This window comes from Talpa occidentalis, unplaced genomic scaffold (genome assembly GCF_014898055.3).
Source record: "Talpa occidentalis isolate TD23 unplaced genomic scaffold, MPIMG_talOcc4v2.1 talOcc4.5, whole genome shotgun sequence".
In the NCBI taxonomy this organism is placed as follows: domain Eukaryota; kingdom Metazoa; phylum Chordata; class Mammalia; order Eulipotyphla; family Talpidae; genus Talpa; species Talpa occidentalis.
The window spans coordinates 119,436,511-119,462,024 of NW_023604861.1; the positions used below are offsets into that span (position 1 = coordinate 119,436,511).

Genomic DNA, 25,514 nt, shown 5'->3' on the forward strand with positions numbered 1-25,514 from the left:
GCTAGGAGGAATGATGGCTGAAATGGTACCACATGAAAGGGAGAGGCAGGATGTGAGAGTTTAATGCTGTGAGAGTTTACTTGGCAATTTTTTAATTCTGTGCTAAGGATCTTGCATTTTTTTTCTTCTAGCACTCTCGTGTTTTCAGAAGAGGGTTAAGAGACAATGTTTGTGTTATAAAAATCACTCTTGTTGGAGAAGAGAGAATGGATTTGAGATGGAAGAGGCTTTGTGGTATTATGTTCTGGCAGAAGATGATGTCACTCTGAAGTACATCACTAACACATTGACATTGGAAATGGATTTGAGAGACACCAGGAGGTAGAAACCAACATGGTTATTGATAGGCTGCTATCTTTTGAAATTGTACTGTGAATAAAAACATAAAGACACAAGGTATCTATCTCTAAATACATGATTATTACCTAATAGGAAATTAATCATATAAAGAGAAAACAACAGTAAAAGTGTATGTTGTCATAAAAAACATTCTTATGAACATGCCACAGCCAATCCTGCAGTCTTAGATCATGGGATCATGACAACTTATTATGACTTTTTAATTGCTATTCTTTGGGATTACTTCTCGGCTGGCTTCTCCTTTATTTCTATACGTTGACCTTAAACTATGTCATATGTGTTTAGCAAAGAATATGTTCTTGCAATGACCTACTTGCCAGTTTATTCTGAACCACCCATTCTCACAAATTCATTTGGAATGTTATTGTCATCTAGAATTACCACACTTCTTAATTAATTTAGTAAGTCTCATTCTCTTGGGTGATAATATTTGAAATCTTGACACTTGATGGTTAGAGTGGTTGGGATGCAGTTAAAATATACTGAAACATTCCTTAAAGTTGTCAGCCTTTTTATTCTGAAAGACCAGCTAAATATGTACCATACATTGTTAGTGTTCTTATCAAACATGAAAACAAACATAACATAGAGGGAATGCCAGTATTATTCTTGGTCTTCATTCTTCTTATATTTCTTTTCAAATTATCTTCTTTTTGAGTTGTTGCTGGTACTTCTGTGGCCCGCTGAAAAGAACTCATATTTCTATGTCCTTTTTGTGCAGTGTTTGAGGAGATTCTGAAATCTCTGTGCTATTTCCTTCTCTGTCATTTCCAACTTCTGCTAACTAGGTAGGAGCATTAGAAACAGCAGCAATTAGCTCTAGCATTTATATCACCCCTCCCTTCTAAGTAAATAAAACTTTATTGTTAAGTACTATTTGAAATAAACCACTGTTTTTACAGCATATAAATCATTCATGCAAAGGAACTTTATGGTCATGCTATTTAATATTATGGGAACTGACTGAATTATGCCCTACTTTATTTTTGCCACTTACTTATGGCCCTGTCAGTTTTTATATGATCACTTTAAATTTTAATTCCTCAGAGACAATAATTACATCCATGATACTCTATGTAGCAAAACTTTGTCCATTAGCTAATACTGATTTTTTTTAGTTTTGCTAATACAATTGAAGTTATTTTAAATTTTGGAGAAATAGGGCTAATTAATTACTAACAAGGCTTTCTGTTAAAAAAAATATTTCTTAAATTTTTATATTCATGGGTGAACACTATGTCTTGAAATATTCATATAAAGAGATGCTAAAATTCCATATGAAGTTCTCAATAATTACCAAAATATCTTGACTAAATTTATTTTCATCTTATACTTTAAAGAAATATTTTGAGATAAATATGCAATTAATCCTCTGTATTACTTTTTTTGAAAAGCAAATGGTTCATTTGTTCACAGAATGACTCTCCATGAACTGTGCTTTGATACAGTAATGAATCAAAAAATCTGATTCAAGAGACACTTTATTTATTTTAAAGATTTATTTATTTTTATATAAGAATTGGGGTATAGGCCAGAGGTGCGGGAGGGTGAGAGGATTCACCGGAGACAGAGCGGGGAACAAAACAGGCAGACTGACTGAAATACACTGCTGAGGTGAGCAGCAGGTGAGACAGGAGAGGTCTGCCTCACCATGTGGGATTCTCGCCAACCGGCGGGGATCGAACCCGCTCTGCAGAGGCTGCAGATAGCTTCACAGTGCAGTGCTCAACCACCTGCGCCACCAGGGTAGGCCCTCAAGAGACACTTTAGAAACCATTTTTATTATAAAGATGAAAAACTAAGGTCATAAGAGGTCAAGTGTCTTCTTCCAGATGCTTCTACAAGAAGGAACATCTTTTAGTGACAAGAACACCTGCTTAGAAATTAAAATATTTTAGGGCCTCCCCAACGGTGCAGCGGGTTGAGCACAGTGCTGTGGAGCTGTCTGCAGCCTTGCAGCGCGGATTCGATTCCCGGCCAGGCAGGGAGATACCCAGATGGCATGGCAGATCTCTCCTGTCTCGCCCTCTGCTCCCCTCAGCAGTGCTTTCAGTCCTCTGCCTATTCTACTCCCCGCTCTGTCTCTGGTGAATCCTCTCACCCTCTTGTGCCTCTGGCCTGTACCCCAGCTCTTATATAAAAATAAATAAAAATCTTTAAAGATAAGAATTTAGAACATTTTAATTTCATCTAGTTATATATTTTATATGTAGGTTTCTTTAATTTCTTGGACAAAAGATGGATTGTATAATCTTGAGGTTCCCTTTTTTAAAGATTTATTTATTTATGCATATAAGAGAGGGGGCATAGGCCAGAGGTGTGTGGTGGGGGGTGGTAAGAGGATTCACCAGAGATGCAGTGGGGAGCAGAACAGGTGGATTGACGGAAATATACTGCTGAGGTGAGCAGCAGGCGATTCAGGAGAGGTCTGCTGCATCATGTGGGTTGCTCCCTGGCCAGGAATCAAACTCATGCTGCAGTAGCTGTGAATAGCTTCATAGTGCTGATACTTAACTCCTTGTGCTACAAGGGAGGCCCCCCTTTCAATTTAAAAATGCAAAAATTGAAGTTAAAGTCAAGCTAGAATTAAAGAGTCACTTAAGAGGACTTTGACCATCAGTGTCAAATTGGGTGAATGTTAGAAGTTAAACTGCTGTCACAGCAGTTCTAGGAAAGCCAGGAGAGGCAGCATTGGGAGGTAATTAGTGAGTATGGTTGACACCATGAACAATGAACACTGTGAGATCAGGACCTGGCAGCTCAAGCAGATCAGGACATGCAGAGTCCAGAGGATAAGAAATTCAGTGGGCAGTGAAACTAGAGACCACAGAGCAGAAATAATGACAGAAAAGCTTGCAGGAGCATGAGCAACCGGAGACTCCTCATCTCAAGAAGTATGCTAGATATTCAACTTCTAAGTTGAGTCCAAGGTCAGGAGTAACCTCAGAGGGTGAGCAGGGAGCACAGTTTGAGATAAAAGGGGAAGGATCTATGTAAGGGAAAAAAAAATCTTGTGTGTGTGTGTGAGTGTGAGTGTGCGCGAGTGTGTGTGTTAAACATTGAATTCTTATTAGAAAAGATGTCACTGAGTTATAAGTGCAGATGGAAACCAGAAACTCATAGAGAAGGCAAAATTGTTCTGAATAAAGAAGTTTTGATGAAATTCTTGAGAGAGGTGAAAGTCCCGAAAACTCCAAGTAAGAGGAGGGGTATGAAAAACAATAGAAAGAGCTGGTGCCTCCTGGAGATGTTTGAAGAGGATTTTTTTCCTGAAAGGGACTTCAAATAATTTGTAAAATGCAACCTTTCTGGAAAGATTTAATAAAATATTCACTTCTTATTACTGCAACATGAGCGCTAAGGGCATAGGAAAGTAGACAATGTCCTCATATGTCCTGTCTCACCTGGACCCCCACATACTCTCTGCCGCTAGAGAGGAGTTCTCAAGTGGAGATTTATAAACGGTAGAATGTTTCTGGAAATGTATCATCAAATTACAAATATTTTGCCCAATAACACACATCTCCACATGTACACTCTGTGGACAAATACCCCACGTTCTGACAGGTACACCAACACAGTCCTTTGATATTGACAGATGCTACTCTAAGAGCTACTCACACATTTGCCTCTGCTCCATAATAATAATCATGGATTAATGTGCTTTTAGTTTTTCCCCCCTCTATGTATAAAGGACTTTTATTTCTTAGGCTCATCCCTGATAATGGAATGAAGTTTAATTCTGTTATAGCCAGAGAGCTGCTGGTAATTAGACCTTTCGGGTATGTAAAGGAGGGCAGGCCCCATCCATGCCTTTCCTGCATGGACTTAAGTCTGCATGCACCTGGCTCTTGCTCATAGCTCTGTTTCCAGCTGGGAAAGATATAGCTCCTCTTAGCAAGAGGCAAATATTTTCCACTTTTCAAAAGGCGTTATCTGTTCCTCTACAGATAAGTCAGGTTGTAAACCTGACCCTTGGCAACACATCAGGAGAAATTTATCGGGAAACTTCCCTGGAGGAGGCACAACACTACTGAAACAATAACTGAATCCCACACCTGAAAAGAAAGAAGAGAATCTGGTTTAACAAGTTTGAGCACTAAAATATGTATCCACTGGAAACACCATCCCCTTAAGTCTGTCTTCTTCACTCTCCCTCAGGCTTCTTCATGGCCTAGTGGTGAGTGCTGGCTTAGGGATTTTCTCTCAAGATTTTATATCCACTAGGTATACCTCCTCTCATCTGCGGGTACAGTTTCATCCTTTGCTTTTCTCCCACTCATATGTTCCTATCCACAATTCTCAATGTACAGTCTTCTCCCGTACTGGCAGCTTATACCATTTCCAAATTGTACTGTCCTATTCCCTCCTTGCCATGGCTCCTTACTATCACTCTCAATAAATTCCAGCTTCAGGCTCTTCTGTTGACACTGTTTCCAGGAAAAAAAAAAAAAAAAAAAAACTCTCAAATGGAAGACATCTATCTTCTTATTCCTTTCCCAGTTTGGTAAAAGTTGAGCATTTTCCACTTATTCAAATCTGTTTCTGTATTTTAGCTTTGCCAACGTATTTCTTTTTACTTTGAACTCCTTTTCTTTTGAAATATGTCCTCATCTGTACCATTTTTATGTTATTATTTGCTAACTCTGTATCTAGTTTATTCTAGCCCAAATAGAGTGGTTACAATGTGCAGGAGTTGTGGTTGAGGTACTGCATAGGTACTTATAACAATGTGACAGAAATGGAGCTAAAGTGATGTGGAATATCAGAGGAGAGATGCGATTCTTTTGGCTAGAATAATAAAGGAGTGCTCCCAGGAGGAAGAGCCATTGAGATGAAAGTTGGGCTTGTAAAATAGAGAGGAAGAGAGGCGCAAAGAGCAAGGGGATGAAAGCTTGAGGGTTGGTGTGTGCACCATGACAAAGAGGAGTCAGTGTGATGACTCTTGTTTGAGAGATGTGTGGGTGTGATAAGTAAAGTATGTGATTTGGGTTCTTCTCATTCAGAAGGTGAGAGAATAGGAAGGAGTCAGAGAGGCTGTGATTTTAGTCAAAGGACAATTAGAGATCAAACTGCATGGAAGGCTTTTATCAAGAGATCTGCTATCATGAAAATAGTTTTCAATCGCAGACACCTGAAAGTTATACAGTATTTTAATGCTATATCATTATATATATTATATATATACACTATGCTATAACATTATATATGATATAACATTAAACATACACTATATATATAGTGTATACACGATATATAACACTATATATATACCCTAATGATATAACATTATATATATACACCAAAGAATATGCACACACGCACATGCACACACATATATATCTAAAGATTATTTCTGGAGATGACTCTAAATCTGGATAATCTTCATTCCTTTAGGTAATGGTAACCATTTCTTTTGAATCTTTCAGGGCCTCGATCACCTCAGTTCTACAAGCTAAGGTAGCACATATTGGAAAAAGTCTGCTCTGGACACTTTGGGGAATCCTATCCTATTCAATCTTTAAAAGGTTATTAGTTAATACCTATATCATGTACATAGTTATATTTTTTGGTGAGAACATTTAAGATCTGGTCTTTTAGAGATTTTGAAGTATATAATTCAGTGCTATTGAAGAGCTATCGTAGTAATCATGTTGCAGTGAATAACTGCATTAAATCCATGTGCTGTATATCTTAACTTATACAATACCATATGTCAATTGTATTTCAATGCAAAATAAAAATTAGTGAATTTCAAATAAAGAATCTCCATAAAGTCAAGGGACATAAGGGCAAAGAGTTATGAGTTGTAATGAAAAAATAGAAAAATACATATACCAGGCTGTATTTTTAGACATTAGTGAAGACAAATGATTTGGTGTAATTTTGAGAAGGTTTGACAATATCCTTTCTTCAGAGGAAGGATATTTAAGAGTTAGAATGTACAAATAATAGAAAGTCAACTAAGTTATAAATTTTGTAATCTTTTCATTAAGCCCCTCCTTTATAATTTGAAAGGATTCTTGCTTGTCCTTTAATCTCTAACTTTTCCTAGTTCTACAGAACCTGTGTAATGGGGAAATTGAGAACACCATAAATGAAAAAGGCTAAAATAATATATTAAAGAACTGAGTCAGATTGAAGTTGAAAGAGATAAATATCTACCCAAGTGTTTTTTGTGTGTGTTATAAAGAACTAGGAATTATATTTGCATGATCAGGAGATAGCTGCAGTTTGTAAGGCATTGAAAGTGAAAAAAATAGGTAAAGAGATCTTTCAAGTACCACTGGCATATATTATGAAGAAGCTCCTTTGTGATTTCACAAAATATTCAATAAAATTTAAAAATAACAATTACTTTAAATGCTAGGTTAATTATTCTATAATGCCACCTCCTACTAAAAATGGGTAAAGGAGGGCTCTGCTATATAAATTTTATGTAGGCCCAAATGCTGTCCTCAGGTATGTAGGTGATTGGGTGTAAGTATGTGTGCAATTTCGTAGAGGGTAATGGAAAATACAAGACAAAAGAATAATTTAAAAAAATAGGCAGGGAGCATGAAATCAAAAGATAAGAGGCCAGCCCCTTGGAAGGAGGGTAGTGGCATTTTTTGAAATAAGGAACCTGGAAGTTCTGAGTTAAAGGCAGAGAAACTGATGATAGTCATGCAGAAAAATGGAAGAAATGTCCTCTAGAGAGACTAAGGGGTTTGGTGGTTTCAGTAAGTGAGAAAGTCTTGGAATAGGCATGTTCAATAATGTTGGAATAAAAATATGTGTACAATCATCTCCAAGTAGCAGTTGAGATCAGATTTCTAGGGAAATTTGATCAAATTGTCTTATGAATCTTTCTCACAGCTATCATCATGCAGAAGCAGAAGCATGAGAATTTTATAGTGGAAGATTTCTAGTGAACTGTATACAAGGAAACACTGATGATTGTTCTAGATCTGCCATTAATTACTGGTGTTTTGTTCTAAGTTTCTTCAACTTTAGATACAAACTCCTATATTTATTTTCTAAGGGCTTCTAAAACTGGGTATAGTGAGAGGACAGATGCAGAAATCAAGTTTGTGGGGGTGAGAAAAAGGCAGGCAGGCTGACACATGATCTTGGAATTTCAGGTCTACAACTGGGGAGCTGTATTTGTCAAGCTTCTCCTCCCTCGGATTTCTCTTTTTCTCCTTTTCTTGCTGCAACTGTGGAAGGAAGTCAATATGTGCACTCTGGAGCTAGGAGTTGGTGTCATGCTGCAACCCTGTGACAGAAAATTATCTCCATAAGATTTTGGATTTCTGCATGGGAGAATTGTATATTCTCCTCTATTTCTTTCTTTAGTCAATCAGTTATTCAGATTAGTGTGGATTCAGGTATGTTTATACTTTTGTTTATAATACAATACTACCTTTTGTTGTTGTTATTGCTCAAATCATTTCTTCTTTACTCACAGAGGATTCTTTCAGTTGTTTCCAGTGCCCATTTACTATACTTCACTATGTGTTTTTCATATCACTTGAAGAGAGCAGACACTTTGTGTATTCTTTCAATTTTTTTTTTTTTTTTTTTGGTGGGACCCTCGCCAGTGGCTGGGGATCGAATTGGCACTGCAGAGGCTGCAGGCAGCCTTGCAACCCAGCGCTCAACCCCTGCGCCACCAGGGGAGGCCCTCTTTCAATTCTTAAAAACCAAGTCAGAGGGCACACTTAAGTTTTCTGTTTTTCTGTGTCAATAAACAGCATTCCACAAAGTAGCACTTAAGCTGAATATTTGTCTTCATTTGATGCCTTCTACAAGGATTTGCATGTTACTCTATGTCATTTTTTCACTTTGGACCTAACAGTGTGTACAAGTTTTATAAGCACATGAATACTTAACGCTTGAAACTGAAAGTATTTTCCTACAATACATATTTTTTTAAATGTTGTGAATCTAATAGAAAGTGAACTTTAATTACATTACCTTATACAGCAAAGAAATTTGGCATTGTTTAGTAATCAGCTAAGCTCCCTTTACAAATATCCTTATTATGTATCATTTAGTAAAGAATTTTGAGCTGTGCATAATTTAAGCATGAATTATTTTATTATAATAGATCTGCCCTTTAATACTATAGAATGTCACTTCAGACTATGTATATTGTGGTCTGTTAATTGTATTTCATCATCAGAAATCAAGTTATGGTTTTACATCTATTTTCAATTTACCAGTTCTACTTTGTAGCTTCCTGATGTGCTTTTAATTGCATCTCAGATTTCAGTATATATTTTATTTGTTAAATTAAGTATAATTTAGCAGTGGTACAAAGTACTCCTTGTTAAAAATGACAGTGTTGAAATAAGGATATTCTGACTGTATGCTTTTGATGGCACAATCATTTTTGACCATAGCATTTTGACCTTGAGAAGGTTTGTGATTTGAAAATCTGAAGTAAATAGCATGAACATGAGCACCTTTTCATTGTGAAGTGTTTTTTGGAATAATAATAACTGACTTCCCAGTGTTTTCTGTAGTGCATTTAAAATCTTTTCTAGGTCAAATGGTTGATGGGGTTGAAATATCTTGTCTGCTCATTCATTCAATAACTATTCAATGAAAACTTTGATCAAGCTCAGTTATTTGCATTGGATAGAACAATGAACACACTGGGCAAAGTGTCTCTCCTCTGAATGAGGAGCAGAACAGGTGGATCTATTGAAATACACCGCTGAGGGGAGCAGGAGTTTAGCTCTTTGGCTGGGGATCGAACTCATGATGCAGTGGCTGGCAATAGCTTGATAGAGCTGAGATTTTAACCGCTGTGCCACCAGGGAGGCCCCTCTTCCAAATCCTTGAATGTTTTGCACAATAACTAATGTTTTTATATTTTTCAGTAGGCAGAAGAGGTCATGGGAGGTGATGGATAGGTGACAATTTTAGAACAAGTGGTGAGGTAGAAAAAGAACCCATAAAAGGATAATTTGGCCAAAGCATTTTGACTATAATTCTTATTTTCAAAGTTTAAGTTATTTTTATTGACCCACATTCAGTCATTGCAAGGATCCTTTGGGTTTATTCTCAAACCTCCTCCATATTGTTAGAGATCACTAGTAAAAAAACATTTTCCCTAAAATGCTCAATAAATTTATATTTTCCTCCAAAAATGATTATAAGAATGAATACAAAGAGCTGCTTTTGCTGTACAATAAATATTGTATAACTAATGAATGAATTATAAATATTGATTTTAATTCACTCGAAAGTAATATAGCTATATTATACGTATAATGGATGTAACAAAAAGTTAATTTTCTGCTGTGTCAACAACATGCTTAGCACTTCTCCCACCCAAATATACTGCCCATCGTGTGCAAATTTTTTCTCTTTAACTTTCTTGAGTACTTGATCAGAATGTCAAGCAGGAGTGGGAGTTTGTTGGGCACAGTCCTTGATGCCTGTCTCTATTTATTAGTAAATAGGGTCCTCCCAGTTTCCTGTGACTTTTCTCTCCTGGTACCATTAAGAAATTTGTCTGAGATTGTCTTCTTCCTCTGCTACAGTAAGATAAACTGTATTTTGTTTCTAGGCCATGAATTTAATGTCTTAAGGGGAGAACATTCATCTCTAGACTTTATTCCATCTCTGCTTCTAAGCAAGTTAAGTTTGTCTGAATTTCTTGATAGAGGATATTTATTCTTTTCTTTTTTTTCATTTGACTCTGCCTTGATATATAACTTTTTCTTGCTTATTCTTAATTTTAATTCATGATTGATCATAAAGGTTTAATTTATAAGCAAATATGTATTTACAGTTAAAATTTGGCTGGTAGTAGAGAAAAAGATTGAAGGAAACCAGGTAGTTCATATAGAACAGTAAATGATGTTTTAAAAATGTACAAAGAATATGTTATTCTCATACCACTCTCAAAGATAGCTTTGAATTTTATGGGAATCAATACCAGACTTGATTTCCAATTCTAGCTTTCTGAATACATTCCTATATTCTAAACCTAACGTGAAGGAGCAATGAAAAGAGTTTGAGATGCTCATGAGCATGTTTTGTCACTGATAGTGTTATTAAGGCAAAAGCAAATTTGGTGGGTTGAATGGAATTTTTCAGGATCAGGTGAGTAAACTGTAGGTTCTATACATTTTACCTGTAGGAAAACTAGACAGAGGGTTTTTTTTTTTTTCAGTAACTTTAAAATAACATTTTTAATAGAATATATTTCTGAAATTTGTACCTTAGATTTTGATAACTAAAATATAAGGAAAGCAGGTATTTATAAGTTTATTTTCTTTACACCTTGATATTATGAGCTTCATTTTGTCTAATACATTTTCATTCATCCACTAAACCACTCATTCACCCTTGTGTGCATTTATTCATGAAACTGACTTTGAAGAGTTCACACTTGCTGTAATAATCTGACTCATAAACAAAGATGCTATAAAATCTATGTAGAATTTCTCACTGATGTAATTTATTGTAATAAAATATGTTTATTCTATAAATTTCTTCAACTATACTGCTGAAATCTTAATGTTATGCTGGGAAAGAAATCCAGAAGGAAGGAAGGAAGTCTCTTAGTAGAACTTCTGAACCGTTTTGTTGGATCACTGGGATTTGGGCTCTAAACTCCCTTTTTTATTCTATCCCTTTTTCTTTTCTATAATATGGGAATATTTTCTCTACTATGAAATAAAAATTACTTACTTTCTCAAAATCTAAAAGTTCCTGTTCCTACGTCATGTAAATCATTTCCAAAGACTTGATCTCAGAAGGGGTGTCTGTTCAGGAAAAAAAATAAAATTGTTCCTCCATCATGGTCTCACAAAGCATCCCCAGTAGCCAGTGTTAGTATGCCATGTACCTGAATAAAATCATTTTGTCAATCAAGAAAATATAGTACAATGTGTTCAAAGAAATACAAACATAAAAGAATCATTGACTAATGTCAATTTATTTACCTATAGCTTAAAACAGAATATACTACATATAAGGTCAAAGTTCCTGGTGAATTGTCAATCCTCTCTTGATACCATCCCTCTTTCTCCACTCCCAGAAGTAACCCTGTCACTACATTGAAATCAGGGTGTATCATTTATAGTAGTATTTTAATACATATATACTGTCATTGTAGTCCTAGACTATACATACATATGCATGTATATATGCACATGTGTGTAGTCTTTACCTTGAAATTGATGTATAAATTTTATATGCATTATTTATAACTAGCATTATACTTATATAATGCTATCAGTAATTTTAATTTGTTTAACTTTTCTATACTATTTTGTTAACTGAGAATACAGTAAATTATCCATTTTCTATTGATATTAAACACTTCTGTTGTTAACTATTTTGTTTTTTGCTATCACAATGTTTTTATGTACTTTCTTGTATGTTGATTGAAAATCTACTTTATTATCATGGCATTAAGCACTTTTTTTGTCTAACACAAATAATATAAATATTTAGTAAATATACCTTTATGACTAGTGAGGTAGGGGGTATTCCTATAACTTATTCAAAGTTTTTCATGCAGCAGAGGTAGCAAGAAATCAAACTGTTTTTCTGGTTATTAGTCTCATACTCCTCACCATGCTATGCTTGCATACTTTCCCTACAGTTCCCACCACATTTATATTGTGATACTGGACACCAAAATAGGACAATAATCATTTTTATCTTTCTGATCCATGTTTCCTTTATGCCCACTCTTTCTTTTTTCCTACATATGCTTATTCTAAAAGAGTAATAGACATGATTCATATTCCTTCCAAACCTATGTGATCTGGACTAAGTGCTATTTTAAAGCAATGCATTCAATAATGATATTGGTTTCTTGATTATGTTATTGTGATATTATTAAATTGTAATCTTCTTTGTGCAGTTCTCCAAAATCTTGTCACTGACCTTGGTCATTTCTATTACTTTCTTTTTTTTTTTATAAATTTTATTGTTATATTCCCCATACAATTGCAGCCCCCCCATTCTGACCCCAATCCCTCCCCTCCCGCCCCTGCCCCCCTAAAAGTGTCTCTGGTTCATAGTTTTTTGTTGATTTTGATTTTCACTTTCTTATAGTTATTCATTTTCCTGGTCCCTTATTTAAGTTTTCTAGATTCCTGCTATGAGTGAGACCATCCGGTATTTTTCTTTTTCTTTTTGGCTTATTTCGCTGAGCATGATCCCTTCCAGCGCCATCCATGTTGCTGCAAATTGCATGTGTTTATCTTTTTTGAATGCTGAGTAATATTCCATGGTATATATGTACCACATCTTCTTGATCCAGTCATCTATTTTTGGGCATTTGGGTTGTTTCCAAAGCTTAGCTATTGTAAACAGTGCTGCTATAAACATAGGGGTGCAGGTGTTCTTTGGAATTGATGTTTCTGTGTCCTTTGGGTAAATACCTAGGAGTGGAATTGCTGGATCATATGGAAGCTCTATGTTTAGTAGGTCCAGAAATCTCCACACAGCTCTCCACAGTGGCTGGACCAGTTTGCACTCCCACCAACAGTGCAGAAGAGTTCCTTTTTCTCCACACCCTCGCCAACATTTGTTGTTGCTAGTTTTTTTAATATGTGCCATTCTCACTGGTGTAAGATGGTATCTCATGGTAGTTTTGATTTGCATTTCCCTGATGACAAGTGATGTTGAACATTTTTTCATATACCTGTTGGCCATTTGCAATTCCTCTTCAGAGAAGTTTCTTTTTAGCTCTTCTGCCCATTTTTTGACTGGATTATTTTCTTTGTTGTTGTTGAGTCTCATCAGCTCTTTGCAGATTTTTGTGATCAGTCCTTTATCATTAGTGTTGGGTGCAAAAATGTTTGCCCAGTTGGTGGGGTTTCTCTTTGTTTTTGTTATTGTCTCTTTTGCTGTGCAGAAGCTCTTTAATTTGATGTAGTCCCAGCTGTTTATCTTCGCCTTCACTATCACTGCTTTGGGTGATGTGTCTGTAAAGATGTCTTTGATGTGCAAATCACGTAGTGTTTCACCTATATTTCCTTCTATATATTTTATGGTTTCAGGTCTTATGTCTAATTCTTTAAACCATTTTGAGTTGATTTTTGTGTATGGTGTGAGGTAGTGGTCAAGCTTCATTCTTTTGCATGTAGCGACCCAGTTTTCCCAGCACCATTTATTGAACAAACTTTCTTTGCTCCAATGCATAGTCTTTGCTCCTTTGTCAAAGATTAGTTGACCATAAATCTGTGGGTTTATTTCTGGATTTTCTATTCGATTCCATTGGTCTGTATGTCTGTTCTTGTTCCAATACCATGCAGTTTTGATGATTATGGCTTTGTAGTAGAGTTTGAAGTCTGGGAGTATGATGCCTCCATTCCCTTCTTTTTTTTTCAGGAGAGCTTTGGCTATTCGGGGTTTTTTGTGATTCCATATGAATTTCATCAATAATTGTTCTATTTCTTTGAAGAATGACATTGAAATTTTGATTGGAATAGCATTGAATCTGTATATTGCTTTTGGAAGGATGGCCATTTTAATAATGTTTATTCTTCCAATACATGAGCAGGGGATATCTCTCCATTTCTTTGTGTCTTCTTCTATTTCTTTTAACAGTGTTTTATAGTTTTCTTTGTATAGGTCCTTTACCTCTTTTGTTAGATTTATTCCCAAATATTTGATTTTTTTGGTTTCAATAACGAAAGGGATGGTTTTTTTGATTTCTTCTTCAGATTTATTGTTTGTGTATAGGAAGGCTACTGACTTTTGTGTGTTGATTTTGTATCCTGCCACTTTACTGAACTGATTGATGAGTTGAATTAGCTTTTCTGTGGAGTTTTTGGGGTTCTCTATGTATAATATCATATCTTCTGCAAATAGTGATAGTTTGACTTCTTCTTTTCCTATTTGGATTCCTTGGATGTCTTTCTCTTGTCTTATTGCCCTGGCTAGGACTTCCAATATTATATTGAAAAGCAGTGGTGAGAGTGGACATCCTTGTCTTGTTCCAGATCTTAATGGAATTGCTTTCAGCTTTTCACCATTGAGAATGATACTGGCTGTTGGCTTGTCATAGATGGCCTTTATGATGTTAAGGTATGTTCCTTGTATCCCAAGAATTTCAAGGGCTTTTATCATGAATGGGTGTTGCACTTTGTCAAAAGCTTTCTCAGCATCTATTGATATTATCATATGGTTTTTATATTTCTTTTTGTTGATGTGTTGGATAACGTTGATTGATTTTCGGATGTTAAACCATCCTTGTGTCCCTGTAATGAATCCTACTTGGTCGTGGTGAATTATCTTATGGATACATTGTTGGATTCTGATAGCTAAAATTTTATTGAGGATTTTTGCATCAGTGTTCATTAGGGAGATTGGCCTGTAGTTTTCCTTTTTTGTGTTGTCCTTGTTTGGTTTTGGTATTAGTGTAATGTTGGCTTCATAGAACGTGGTTGGTATTGTCCCTTCCTTCTCAATTTTTTGGAAGAGTTTGTGAAGGATAGGCACTAATTCGTCTCTGAATGTTTGGTAGAATTCATTTGTAAATCCATCAGGTCCTGGGCTTTTGTTTTTGGGGAGGTTTTTGATTACCATTTCAATTTCGCTGCTTATAATTGGTCTGTTTAGGTGTTCTATTTCTTCTTTATCTAGCTTTGGGTGATTGTAGAGTTGTAGGAATTTGTCCATCTCCTCTAGATTGTTAAACTTGTTTCCATATAACTGTTCATAGTAGTTACTGATTATTCTTTTGATTTCTGCTGTGTCCGTTGTGATTTCTCCTCTTTCATTGATGATCCTGTTTATTTGTGCTTTCTCCCTTTTTTCCTTTGTGAGCCTGGCTAGGGGTTTGTCTATTTTATTGATTTTTTCAAAGAACCAGCTCTTGGTTTCATTGATCTTTTGGATTGTTTTTTAGTTTCAATTTCATTTATTTCTGCTTTGGTTTTTATTATTTCTTTTCTTCTACTGGTTTTGGGGTTTTTTTGTTGTTCTTTTTCTAGATCTTTGAGCTTCGAGATTAGGTTGTTTCTTTGAGTTCTTTCTTGTTTCTTGATGTGAGCTTCTATTGCTATATATTTTCCTCTTATTACTGCTTTTGCTGCATCCCATACATTTAGGATATTGGTTCCTCCTTGTCGTTCAATTCAAAAAATTTTTTAATTTCTTCTTTCATCTCCTCATTAGTCCAGTGGTCTTCCAGTAGTGTGGTTTTTAATCTCCATGACGTAGGAAAGTTCCTTGCCTTCTTTTTATGGTTTATTTCTAGTTTGATGCCTTCATGGTCAGAAAAGATGGTTGATATGATTTCAATCTTGGTATATCTGTTGATGTTTGTCTTGTGCCCCAGTATGTGATCAATCCTGGAGAATGATCCGTGTGCGCTTGAGAAAAATGTGTACTCCGTTTTTTTGGGGTTTAGTGTTCTATAGATGTCTGTTAAGCCCAATTGCTCTAGGTCCTTATTTAGAGCTTTGGTCTTTACTTATTTTTTGTCTTGTTGATCTATCCATTGTTGATAGTGGTGTGTTGAAGTCTCCCACTACGTATGTGTTTTCTCTGATGTCTGTTTTCAGAGAGGACAGCAGTTGTTTGATATATTTTGGTGCTCCTTCGTTTGGTGAGTATATGTTAATGAGTGTTATTTCTTCTTGAAATATTGTCCCCTTGATCATAATGTAGTGACCATTGGGGTCTCTTTTTATCTTTTTGAGTTTGAAATCTGTTTTATCTGATATAAGTATAGCTGTTCCTGCTTTCTTTTTTGGTCCATTTGCTTGTAGGATTGTTTTCCATCCTTTAACTTTGAGCCTGTTTTTATCTTTTGTAGCTAAATGTGTTTCCTGGAGACAGCAAAAGGTTGGGTTTTGTTTCTTAATCCAGGCTGCAACTCTGTGTCTTTTTATTGAAGAGTTTAGTCCATTTACATTTAGAGTTAATATTGATATGTTAGCATCTGTATTTGCCATTGTGTTTGTCTTTCCTTTGATTTTATTTATTTATTCTTTTAATAACTTTTTTTTTTTTTGGCCTTCTTTCATTGTTATTCGTCCCTCTGAGGTTCTGGCTTTAGGTCTCCTTGTAGTATTTTTTGGAGTGGGGTTTAGTTGCAATGAAATTCCGGAGTTTCTGTTTTTCTGGGAAAGTCCATATTCTTTCTTCATGGAGGAAAGAGAGCTTTGCGGGATAGAGTATTCTTGGTTGGCATCTGTTTTCTTGGAGTCTGTTGACTATGTCCCTCCACTCTCTCCTTGCCCGTAGTGTTTCTTCGGAGAAGTCTGATGTCAGCCTGATTGGCTTTCCTTTGAATGTTATCTGTTTCTTCCCTCTTGCCAGCTTCATTATTTTTTCCTTGTCCTGGATTCTTGGGAGCTTTACTATTATGTGTCTTGCTGTATTTTTCCTTTCGTCGTGGAAGTTTGGTGTTCTTCTTGCTTCTTGTATATCAATTTTCAGCTCCTCCTTCACATTTGGGAAGTTCTCTTCAATTATCTCTTTGAATATTTTCTCTGTTCCTACTTCTCTCTCCTCTCCTTCTGGTATTCCTATAACTCTTATATTTCCTTTCCTCATGGAGTCAGATAGTTCCCGAAGTCTTTCTTCATTCTTTTTCCTTCGTACTTCTCTTTCCTTTTCTGTTTTGGTTCTTTTTATTTCTGTGTCTTCAAGAGTACTTATTCGTTCTTCCATTTCATCAATTCTGCTTTCATTGCTTTTCCCAGAATTCTTTAGTTCTTCCATTAATTCTTTGATCTCCTGCATTTCTTTTACTTCCCTCTTTAGGGACTCAATTTCATTCTTCTGACCGTTGATTATTTTTCCCTTATCATTGTTTTCCTTTATGACTTCTGTCAGTTTTTTAATCACGGCAATTTTAAATTCTCTTTCTGGAAGGCTCAGAAGTTCTTCCAAGTTACTGTCGTTGCAATCTGGGGGCTGGTTTTCTTTTTGTGGTGTGCTTTTTCTCTGGAGAGTTGCTAGGTTGCGTGTGGTTCTTCTCCTCCCTACTGTCTGTTTTCTAATTTGCCGTATGCGTTGGGACACTGTGTAGTTGGGACTGGCCGGCATCTTGGGTGAGCTTCTCTGCTCCCCTCTGGTTCCTCCAGGAGTCATCTGTCAGTTTCAAGCAGTCTTTACTGGAGAAAGGTCCCTGTTCTAAAATGCCGATGTGGGGACACACTCCCCTGTGCACCTGGTCTGCCCCGGCGGTGGGTTCCTGCTCCCCCTCTGGGCTTGGACTGCAGGTCAGAGGGGGTCTGGCGTGGGCGAACTTCCCCCGCTCACCTCTGGCTCCTGAGGAAGCCTTCTGCAGGTAGTCTTTACTGAAGAAATGTCCCTATTCTATAATGGTGATGTGGGACACACTCCCTGCGCGACCGGTCTCAGGCACACTCTTCTGCGCGCTTGGTCTGCCCCGGCTGTGGGTGCTCGCTCTCCCTGTGGGCTCAGACTACTTGTTCGGAAGGGGCCCAGCGTGGGCTAACTCCCCAGCTGGCCACTAGCTCCTTCAGGAGCCTGTGCTGGCTTCAAGTCGCTAGATGGCGCCAGAGATCTCTCCTAGAGCCCTTGGGGAGCTGATTTTCCACCCCGTGGGACAGGGAGCAGAGCGGGGATGGTAGGGTACACCTCAACGGCTTTGGGGTGCTGTGTCTGCCTTGTGCCCCACCGTCGTGGGGATCCCACGCCCCTAATTTCGTGCCCCGGGTCTCAGTTCCAAAGCCCTCAGTTCCAGGACTCGGGCTGTAGCCCAGATCAGTGGCGCGGGAATGGCGCCTTTTGAATCCCGCTCCCGTGCCTGGCCGCCTGGTTCCTGCTCACTCAGTGAGGGCCTCCACGCGTCTCCCCGCAAGCCTAGGTCGCAGGCGCGGGGACCTGGGCAGCTGCGATCCGATCTGGATCCGCGTTTGCTTTTCAACCGCACTGCTTTTCAGCGCGATCCGCGCTGCTTTCCGCGCAATCCTGACCGCGATCCGCGCCTGCTTTTCCAGTGCGCCGCTTTCCGCGCAGGTTTACCGGGCAGCCCGTGGCTGTGTGCTGGTGCTGGTCTCCTCCTGGGCGGGTTCTCTCTTTAATGGCGCCTGGAGCTCACCTTCGTGGCGGATCCTGCAGGGTTCTCCACAGCTCCCGTTCACGGGGTGTGGTGGCTGAAATAGTTCCTTTCCACTCACAGTCCCGCTTGCTGCGTCGTTTGTTCTTGTGGGCCGTTTTGGTTTGTTGTTTCCTCCTCTCTGCCGGTTGGAGAGTGCCGCCTCTGTGGGCGGGGGAGGGGAGCAGGGTTCTGCGCTTCCCTCCCTTCTGGTCCTCTTTTATGGCCACTTTCTTCTTCGGGCAGTTTGCTGGAGTCGTCTGTTTATCTTCCATGTCCCAGTTCTCACTGGGACCTGCCGCTTTTCCTCCCTATTAACTTTTTTTTTAATGGGAGATCTTACTCGCAGCGTCTCCTCGCCACCATGTTGCTCCGCCCCCTCATTTCTATTACTTTCTTTTTGTTAGTTCATTAACAGGAAATGTGTATCAGAATTCATTATACTGACCCTAGAAAATCAATGAGCTTTTGCAATGGCTGTGCACATTTGTGTATGTTTTTTCTGCTGTGGATGATGCTAACTATGCCTTTGGAATTGCATGAAAGATATTTTAATAAATGTAGCAACAAACAGCATGGGGGATAAGATGGGTAGTGTGATGGATATTCATTGTGCAGATGAAAAATGATGTGTAGGGCTGATGCCCTCCCATGAAATGGCAAGGGTAGGAGTGAAGAGGTCCTAGTGATTTAGAAAGAGCAAGGTTATGAATTGCCAGCATTTTTGTTTGAAATTTTGTTTGAAAGAAAGCATTTATGATAAAATGAGGACTATCATTTGGTTTAAGGTCTGGTTTAGGGTGAGGGTTTGCCCTAATTTGTTATAATCCAATGTTGTGTGCTTAATGATCTAAGAAGATAGTGGTTTCTTAGTAAGAAGCAGCAGAGTTAAGTATTCAAAGCATTTATTCTAGAGCTCAACTGCCTGGATTCAAAGCTGGCATTTACTACTTTCAACCTGAGTTATTTTGGTCACTTAAGCTCTCTGTACTTCAGATTCCTCATCAATAAATTGTTCACAGTAATATTTCATTCATCACAGTTTTTTTTTTTTTTGGTGGATTACGCAAAACTGCTAAGCACAAAGTCTTCTTAGTACAGCGCATATAATGAACAATACATAACAAAAACATGCATAAACAAAAACAAACAAATAAATAAATAAAAAAAATGCCTCTATAAAAAAAAAACTAAAATAATAATAATAATAATAATATACAATGTATCAAAAATCAGAACATATATATATCTTCTTTTTTTTTAAAGATTTATTTATTTATTTATACAAGCACTGGGTACAGTCAGAAGTGCGGGAGGGTGAGAGAATTCACCAGAGCCAGAGCGGAGAGCAGAGCAGGCAGAAGGACCGAAGTACACTGCTGAGGGGAGCAGCGGGTGGCAGGAGAGGTCTGCGCGCCATGTGAGACCCTCCTCTGGTGGCCGGGGAGCAGCCTGGGATCGAACTGGCGCCGCAGAGGCTGCTGGCAGCTTCGCAACCCAGCGCTCAACCACTGCGCCACCGGGGAGGCCCTATATATCTTCTAATAAACAATTTCAGTCATATTTTGTCTGTGTTTGGGAACAAGGGCCCAATCATTGTATTATTAATCTGATAGAAGCATAAAAACAGTTTGATTGCTGAGTGAAAAGAATTTAGAAATATTCTGTACAAAGGAAAAAGAGAGATTATTTTCTGCCTTGGCAGATATTCGGCATCAGGAAACACATAGCAGATGGAACATGAAGGAGGGAAATAAAGACAGAACAGTAACCTGGCCTAGGTTTAAAGAGCAGGAACAACACATGCCAGACAACGCTGTAAGTTTAGCTATAGAATATGATTTGCTTTTGTATTTGGAGTTCTTTCCCCTGACATTTTACATTCAAAGAACCAACACTGATTAATTTAAGAACATTCAATTGAAGATCTTTCTAAGTTTTAGCACTGACTATAAGTACGCTCAGTGCTCAGTGCTCAGTTATGTTCAATGATTCTACATTCCCTGAAATTACATAAACTCAGGGCTGCTTGGGCTTTTGGTTTGCCATGACTGGACAGTACCACAAGGTCTAATGGAAGCTATTCAAAGCTTTAAAAGCATAGTATAATCATGTTTGCATTTTCAGTTTTCTCATTTGACTGCTGAGTAGATAACAAAATTAGGATGATGAAACAAGTCTGGGAAACCAGTTTGAAGAACTGCATTATTTCAGTAATGCAGGCAGAATAACTCTGACTCAAAATAAGGACCTAATAACAAAAGATAATGAAAAGAGAAAGTCAAGAGACTTTTTAGGATTTTAACTTGAAAGTCTTGAAAACTTGAAAAGTTCTGGAGTGTGATAAGAGGAATAAACAGATATCAACAATGACTTCCAGGATTCTGGCTTAAGCCATAGAGAAATATGTCCAAGTACTTTATGATAGCCTTTACAAAAAAGTCCCAGTATGGAGGAAAGAAAAACAATACTAAACCACTATGAAAATAGAGTCAGTTTCATGTAATTTCCAGAACCAGAATACAAGTAAATTCTAAATCATAATCTAGGACAAGTAACAAGCCTCAGTGGGGCCTTGATCAATGATGTTAACCCAAAATACTGTTTGAAGACTCTAACAGTCACCCATTTCCTAATGACTTTCTTTTTTTTTTAAAGATTTATTTATTGGGGTCGGGTATCGAACTCATGCTGCAGTGGTTGCAGACAGCCTTACAGGCTGCATCCTTACCCCTTGTGCCACCAGGGAGGCACCCATTTCCTAGTGACTTTCAGTATAGCTAAGTTGACAAAATACCCTTTTGGCCTCCAGTCTGATGGGTCATCCCAGTTTCAGAGTTACTTCTAGGATTAGCTGAAACTTTTGTGTGAACTCCATCTTACTTTAACTTCTTCCTCTGCCCAATCCTGTTTCTGTCCCTCTTCCCACAGGTGTTAATTATGAAACACTCCCCAGTAAACTTCCTTTGGGCAAATCTTCATCTCAAATTCTTCTCCTTGGTGAAACCATCCTGTATATCATTTCAACAAGTCCTAATTTTTCTGTCCCTTCAACTTGAAATACAGGCAATATTTCTCAAGCTTGTATCTATGAATTTGTGATCTGTCTTTTATTATCTAAAAGCACTAGACTTTAGGGATTCATTTGAGTATGTTGATTTTTCCTCAGAAGATAATAATGTCCCTGTGAAATTGGTATTAAGGATTAACACACTTTTCGACAATTAATTCCATTATAATTATGATATTTAACTGTTCAATCTTATAATTGAGCTTGGGCCATTTTGATAATACTGTAATCTTATTGGTTAAATCAAATATAGTTTCAAACAGGAATAACAAGATATTGAGATATTGAGATGTGTTTTTATGGTAATAATTACATAAAAAGTCATCTTGTCTAGTGTAGTGCTATTTTAGAATCAATAATTAGTTTTACAAGTTAAGTGTTACCTAAAATAAAAAAAAAAATCAAAGCAAGGACTGCTGATGGTAATACAATAATGGAACTGAAGTTCATTACATTTAAGAGGCTCTTTTTAAACATCTTTGTTTCACAGCTGTATTGCATTGACCTTAGATTTGAGTCTCTTTCCCTAAGTGCTAACCATAGACCTCAAGCATTGCGTTTACATTTGATGTCAAGAACACCGGGAAAATGAGGGCCTCCCTGGTGGCACAGCGGTTGAGCGCTGGGTTGCGAAGCTGCCCGCAGCCTCTGCGCCTCCGGTTTGATCCCCGACTGCTCCCCGGCCACCGGAGGAGGGTCCCACACGGCGCGCAGACCTCCCCTGCCGCCCGCTGCTCCCCTCAGCAGTGTACTTCGGTCCTCTGCCTGCTCTGCTCCCCGCTCTCGCTCTGGTGAATTCTCTCACCCTCCCGCGCTTCTGACTGTACCCAGTGCTTGTATAAATAAATAAATCAATCTTAAAAAAAAAAAAAAAAGATAAAATTTAAAAAAAAAAAAAACACTGGGAAAATGAAAACTATGTTTCCAAAAAGAAGGGACATTTTCATCTCACATTGCTGTTCATGGATGATAACATGATTTGAGGAAATTAACACTCTAAAAATATAGTCTTACAGTTTGTTTCTTTGGGCTTGAGATGTTCATGCATTGTGAAGAAAACATGGGAGGTGTTGGAAATAGTTGGATTGGGTTGCATGGAAGAGGGATCAGTTTTATTAAAATGTCAGAATGACACACAGAACTAAGTCTAATAGAAAGGTACCAGGCCCTGTGTTAGGGTCCCAGTTTTCTCTAAGACTGATGAACAAATGGTAGATCTTAGTTCACTCATTCTGTAGGATGTCTATTACAGTAACATAAACAATTGTGTACTAGATGGTTGCTGTTTAATGAGCTGACTTTGATTTCTGCAATGAGACTTACAGGGATGTCTTTAACATGGTTAGCCGGTGAAAGGTGTAGAGTCATATATGCATATTGTGTGTGGTTTCTGGGAGTGGGGGAGAACAGGGAGGGACTACCATTTTAGGCAAAAGTCACTTAAAAAAGTAAGAAGAGATTGAATTCAGACTCTTCACTGAAAAATGCTTTCAGTGTGTATCTGGAAACTTCAATTTTCACTCTGGAATATTTTAATAGTTATTCTATATCCACAGCAGGCTACCTCCTTCCAACCAAATCGTAAAAACCAGAACAAAAAAATAAAAACAAAATCCAGCAAAGCACAGAATTTCAAAATATATGTTTTGTAGAAAGCAAACAAAAACATTAAATACAATAAAACCAAACAATATATGAGAAAAATACACAGAACATCATCCAAGCATGTCCATGTTTAAAATGAACTAGCATTTGACATTGAAGGGAAGTAAAACGTGCATAATTCATTGAAAATAAAAAACTCGTTTTCTTTCCAGGACAGTTGAAATTGAGGAACAGTCCTGCCTGTCCAAGATTAATTTTTACACTGAGCCATAAAGCTGACAAAACTTCTGTTGTATATAAATTCATTTTCAGATCTAAAACAGAAATCTAAACCATTTCACAATTTCATGATCAACACTAAGTACTTTTTTTATACATAACTTTTAGATAGTTTAAAATTCTCACTTTGTTGTCATCCAATATCTCTAATTATTTTAACAGTTCTTAATTATTTTTCATTTCTTTTCAGACTTTTAATTATTAAGTTCTTGGGCTAAATTCCTTGTAAAACAAATTAGCATTGTGAGTAAGAGATAAAGACTGAATTCCACACATTTTAAATGGTTTCCCTAAGGAATGGCAGCCAGTCTCCTGCCGACCAACAATGAATGTTTATAGCCTTTATCATCAGCACCTGCTGAGTTTATCCTTTTTCTATCTGCATGAAGAACCCTTGATAGCATTATCATATAATTTATGATTTTAAGAAAGTTTGTTTCTTACTTATCCTTTCAAATATTTTGTCTCCTTTATTCTCAGTGTATGACATTCTTCATCAATTTTGATTCCTTAGGAAGCCTAAGACAAGGAATGGAGATTGTAGACAAAGAGAAGGAACGACAGGCGATTCACATATCCTGGGCACTCTGGGGAGGGCACATGCCTCAATAGTCACTCCTTTATATAAAGGCAAAAAGGACAGAGTGATATTTGGAGCACAATGTGATTATTGTCTTCATCTCCAAAATCCATTATTGATTTTTTTTTCTTCTTAGTAAATAAAAAAGGGCAGCTGATATCTGTGTGACTCAGTGTGTTAGGTATTTTACATATATAAAAATTTATTCACTCATTTATTTGGTAAGCATTTATTGAATATGTATTCAACAATACAATGTCAGAAATGGTGCCTATCTTTGAAGGCGTCATACTCTATAGGAGAGAAACACCATGAGAACTTTCATTATAGAAATGTATGGTGATTCAACATAAAAATACATCAGTAAAACCCATCATATAGTGGACCGAATGAAAAATAAATATGGTCTTTTAATTATTATTAACAATATTTGTAACTTTTATTTTTCAAACCTGAGGTCATGTTACTATTCTCCTATTTTCCAAATGAAAAAGATCATAGCTAATAGTTTAATTGACCTGCTCTCAAATTATAGTTAAGTTTTGAGCTGTAATAACATTAACATGATTATGTCTAAAACAATAAAGCACTTAATTTTAACAATACTTACTGAAATACTGGCACATATAAAATAACACAATTTTTGGTATTTGCTTGAATATTAAATGAGTGATTTGAATCTGGGTGAAGAAATAAATGAAGTAAGAATAGCTAATTAGATCAAACTTTAATTTGGGCGAAACTGTTGTTTATTTTATAATTGTTACTACTTTTGACTATGAAATTTATCTTAATAAAATGTTAAAAATATGTAATTGCTATCTTAATACTAAACTTTATAGGACCCATGTGAAGAGAGATTAAAATTCCAACAAAGAACACTAACATGTTGAATAAACTGAGAAATAAACCATTGATAAAATGTGAACATTAATGTTATACATTTTATCAAAATTGGTATAAAAATGTAATGATATAATCTCGGCAACTCTTTATTTTAATTGTTTATAAATATGCAAGAAAAACCCACAAATAAGAAAAGAAATATTTGTGCTAATATGCTAATATATATTATACTTTGTTATAAAATTTAATTAAACACTGAAACACTGATTTGTTGGGATAAAGGAGAGATGATGGTGTCAGAGAAGGTACCCTGTTTTACCCTGGAGAGAATAAACCAGAATAGGCCAGGTGGAAACCAGACTCAAAGGATCCTGTGACTTGTGGGAAAACTGGAGCATTCATAAATATCAGAGATGAATGCTGACAGTGTGATAGCAGATACAATGAGGAAATTTAACTTTAGGCAACAAAAATTGTGTGGGAGAGGGATTCACTAGAGTGGAAACAGCAATTCATATCCACACCTGGGAGGGCAGAGATGCTTGCTGTGGATAAAACCATGCGTAGGTATGGGTGAGAGTGATACAGGCATGATTGCACTCACCCACTTCTCTCAGGATCAGGTGGATATGGGGATCGAATGGAAACAGTAAAATGGAGTTGGAAAGCACTGGGAAGACACGCAGACAGCCCTGCCTATAGACTGCTGAGAAGAGTCTGAAACCCAGAGAAGA

The 25,514-nt window shown here is 37.1% G+C and overlaps 1 long non-coding RNA gene across 1 annotated transcript in view; it reads left to right on the top strand.

Moving 5' to 3' along the window:
* The window catches only part of LOC119259406 (uncharacterized), a 114,339-nt gene extending 106,713 nt beyond the window's left edge, over window positions 1–7,626 (top strand). The window contains exons 8-10 of the long non-coding RNA XR_008554112.1: window positions 132–321; window positions 5,790–5,888; window positions 7,485–7,626. This is a non-coding gene — a long non-coding RNA (uncharacterized LOC119259406). The remainder of the gene's footprint in view (window positions 1–131; window positions 322–5,789; window positions 5,889–7,484) is intronic.
* Window positions 7,627–25,514: the final 17,888 nt, after the last annotated feature.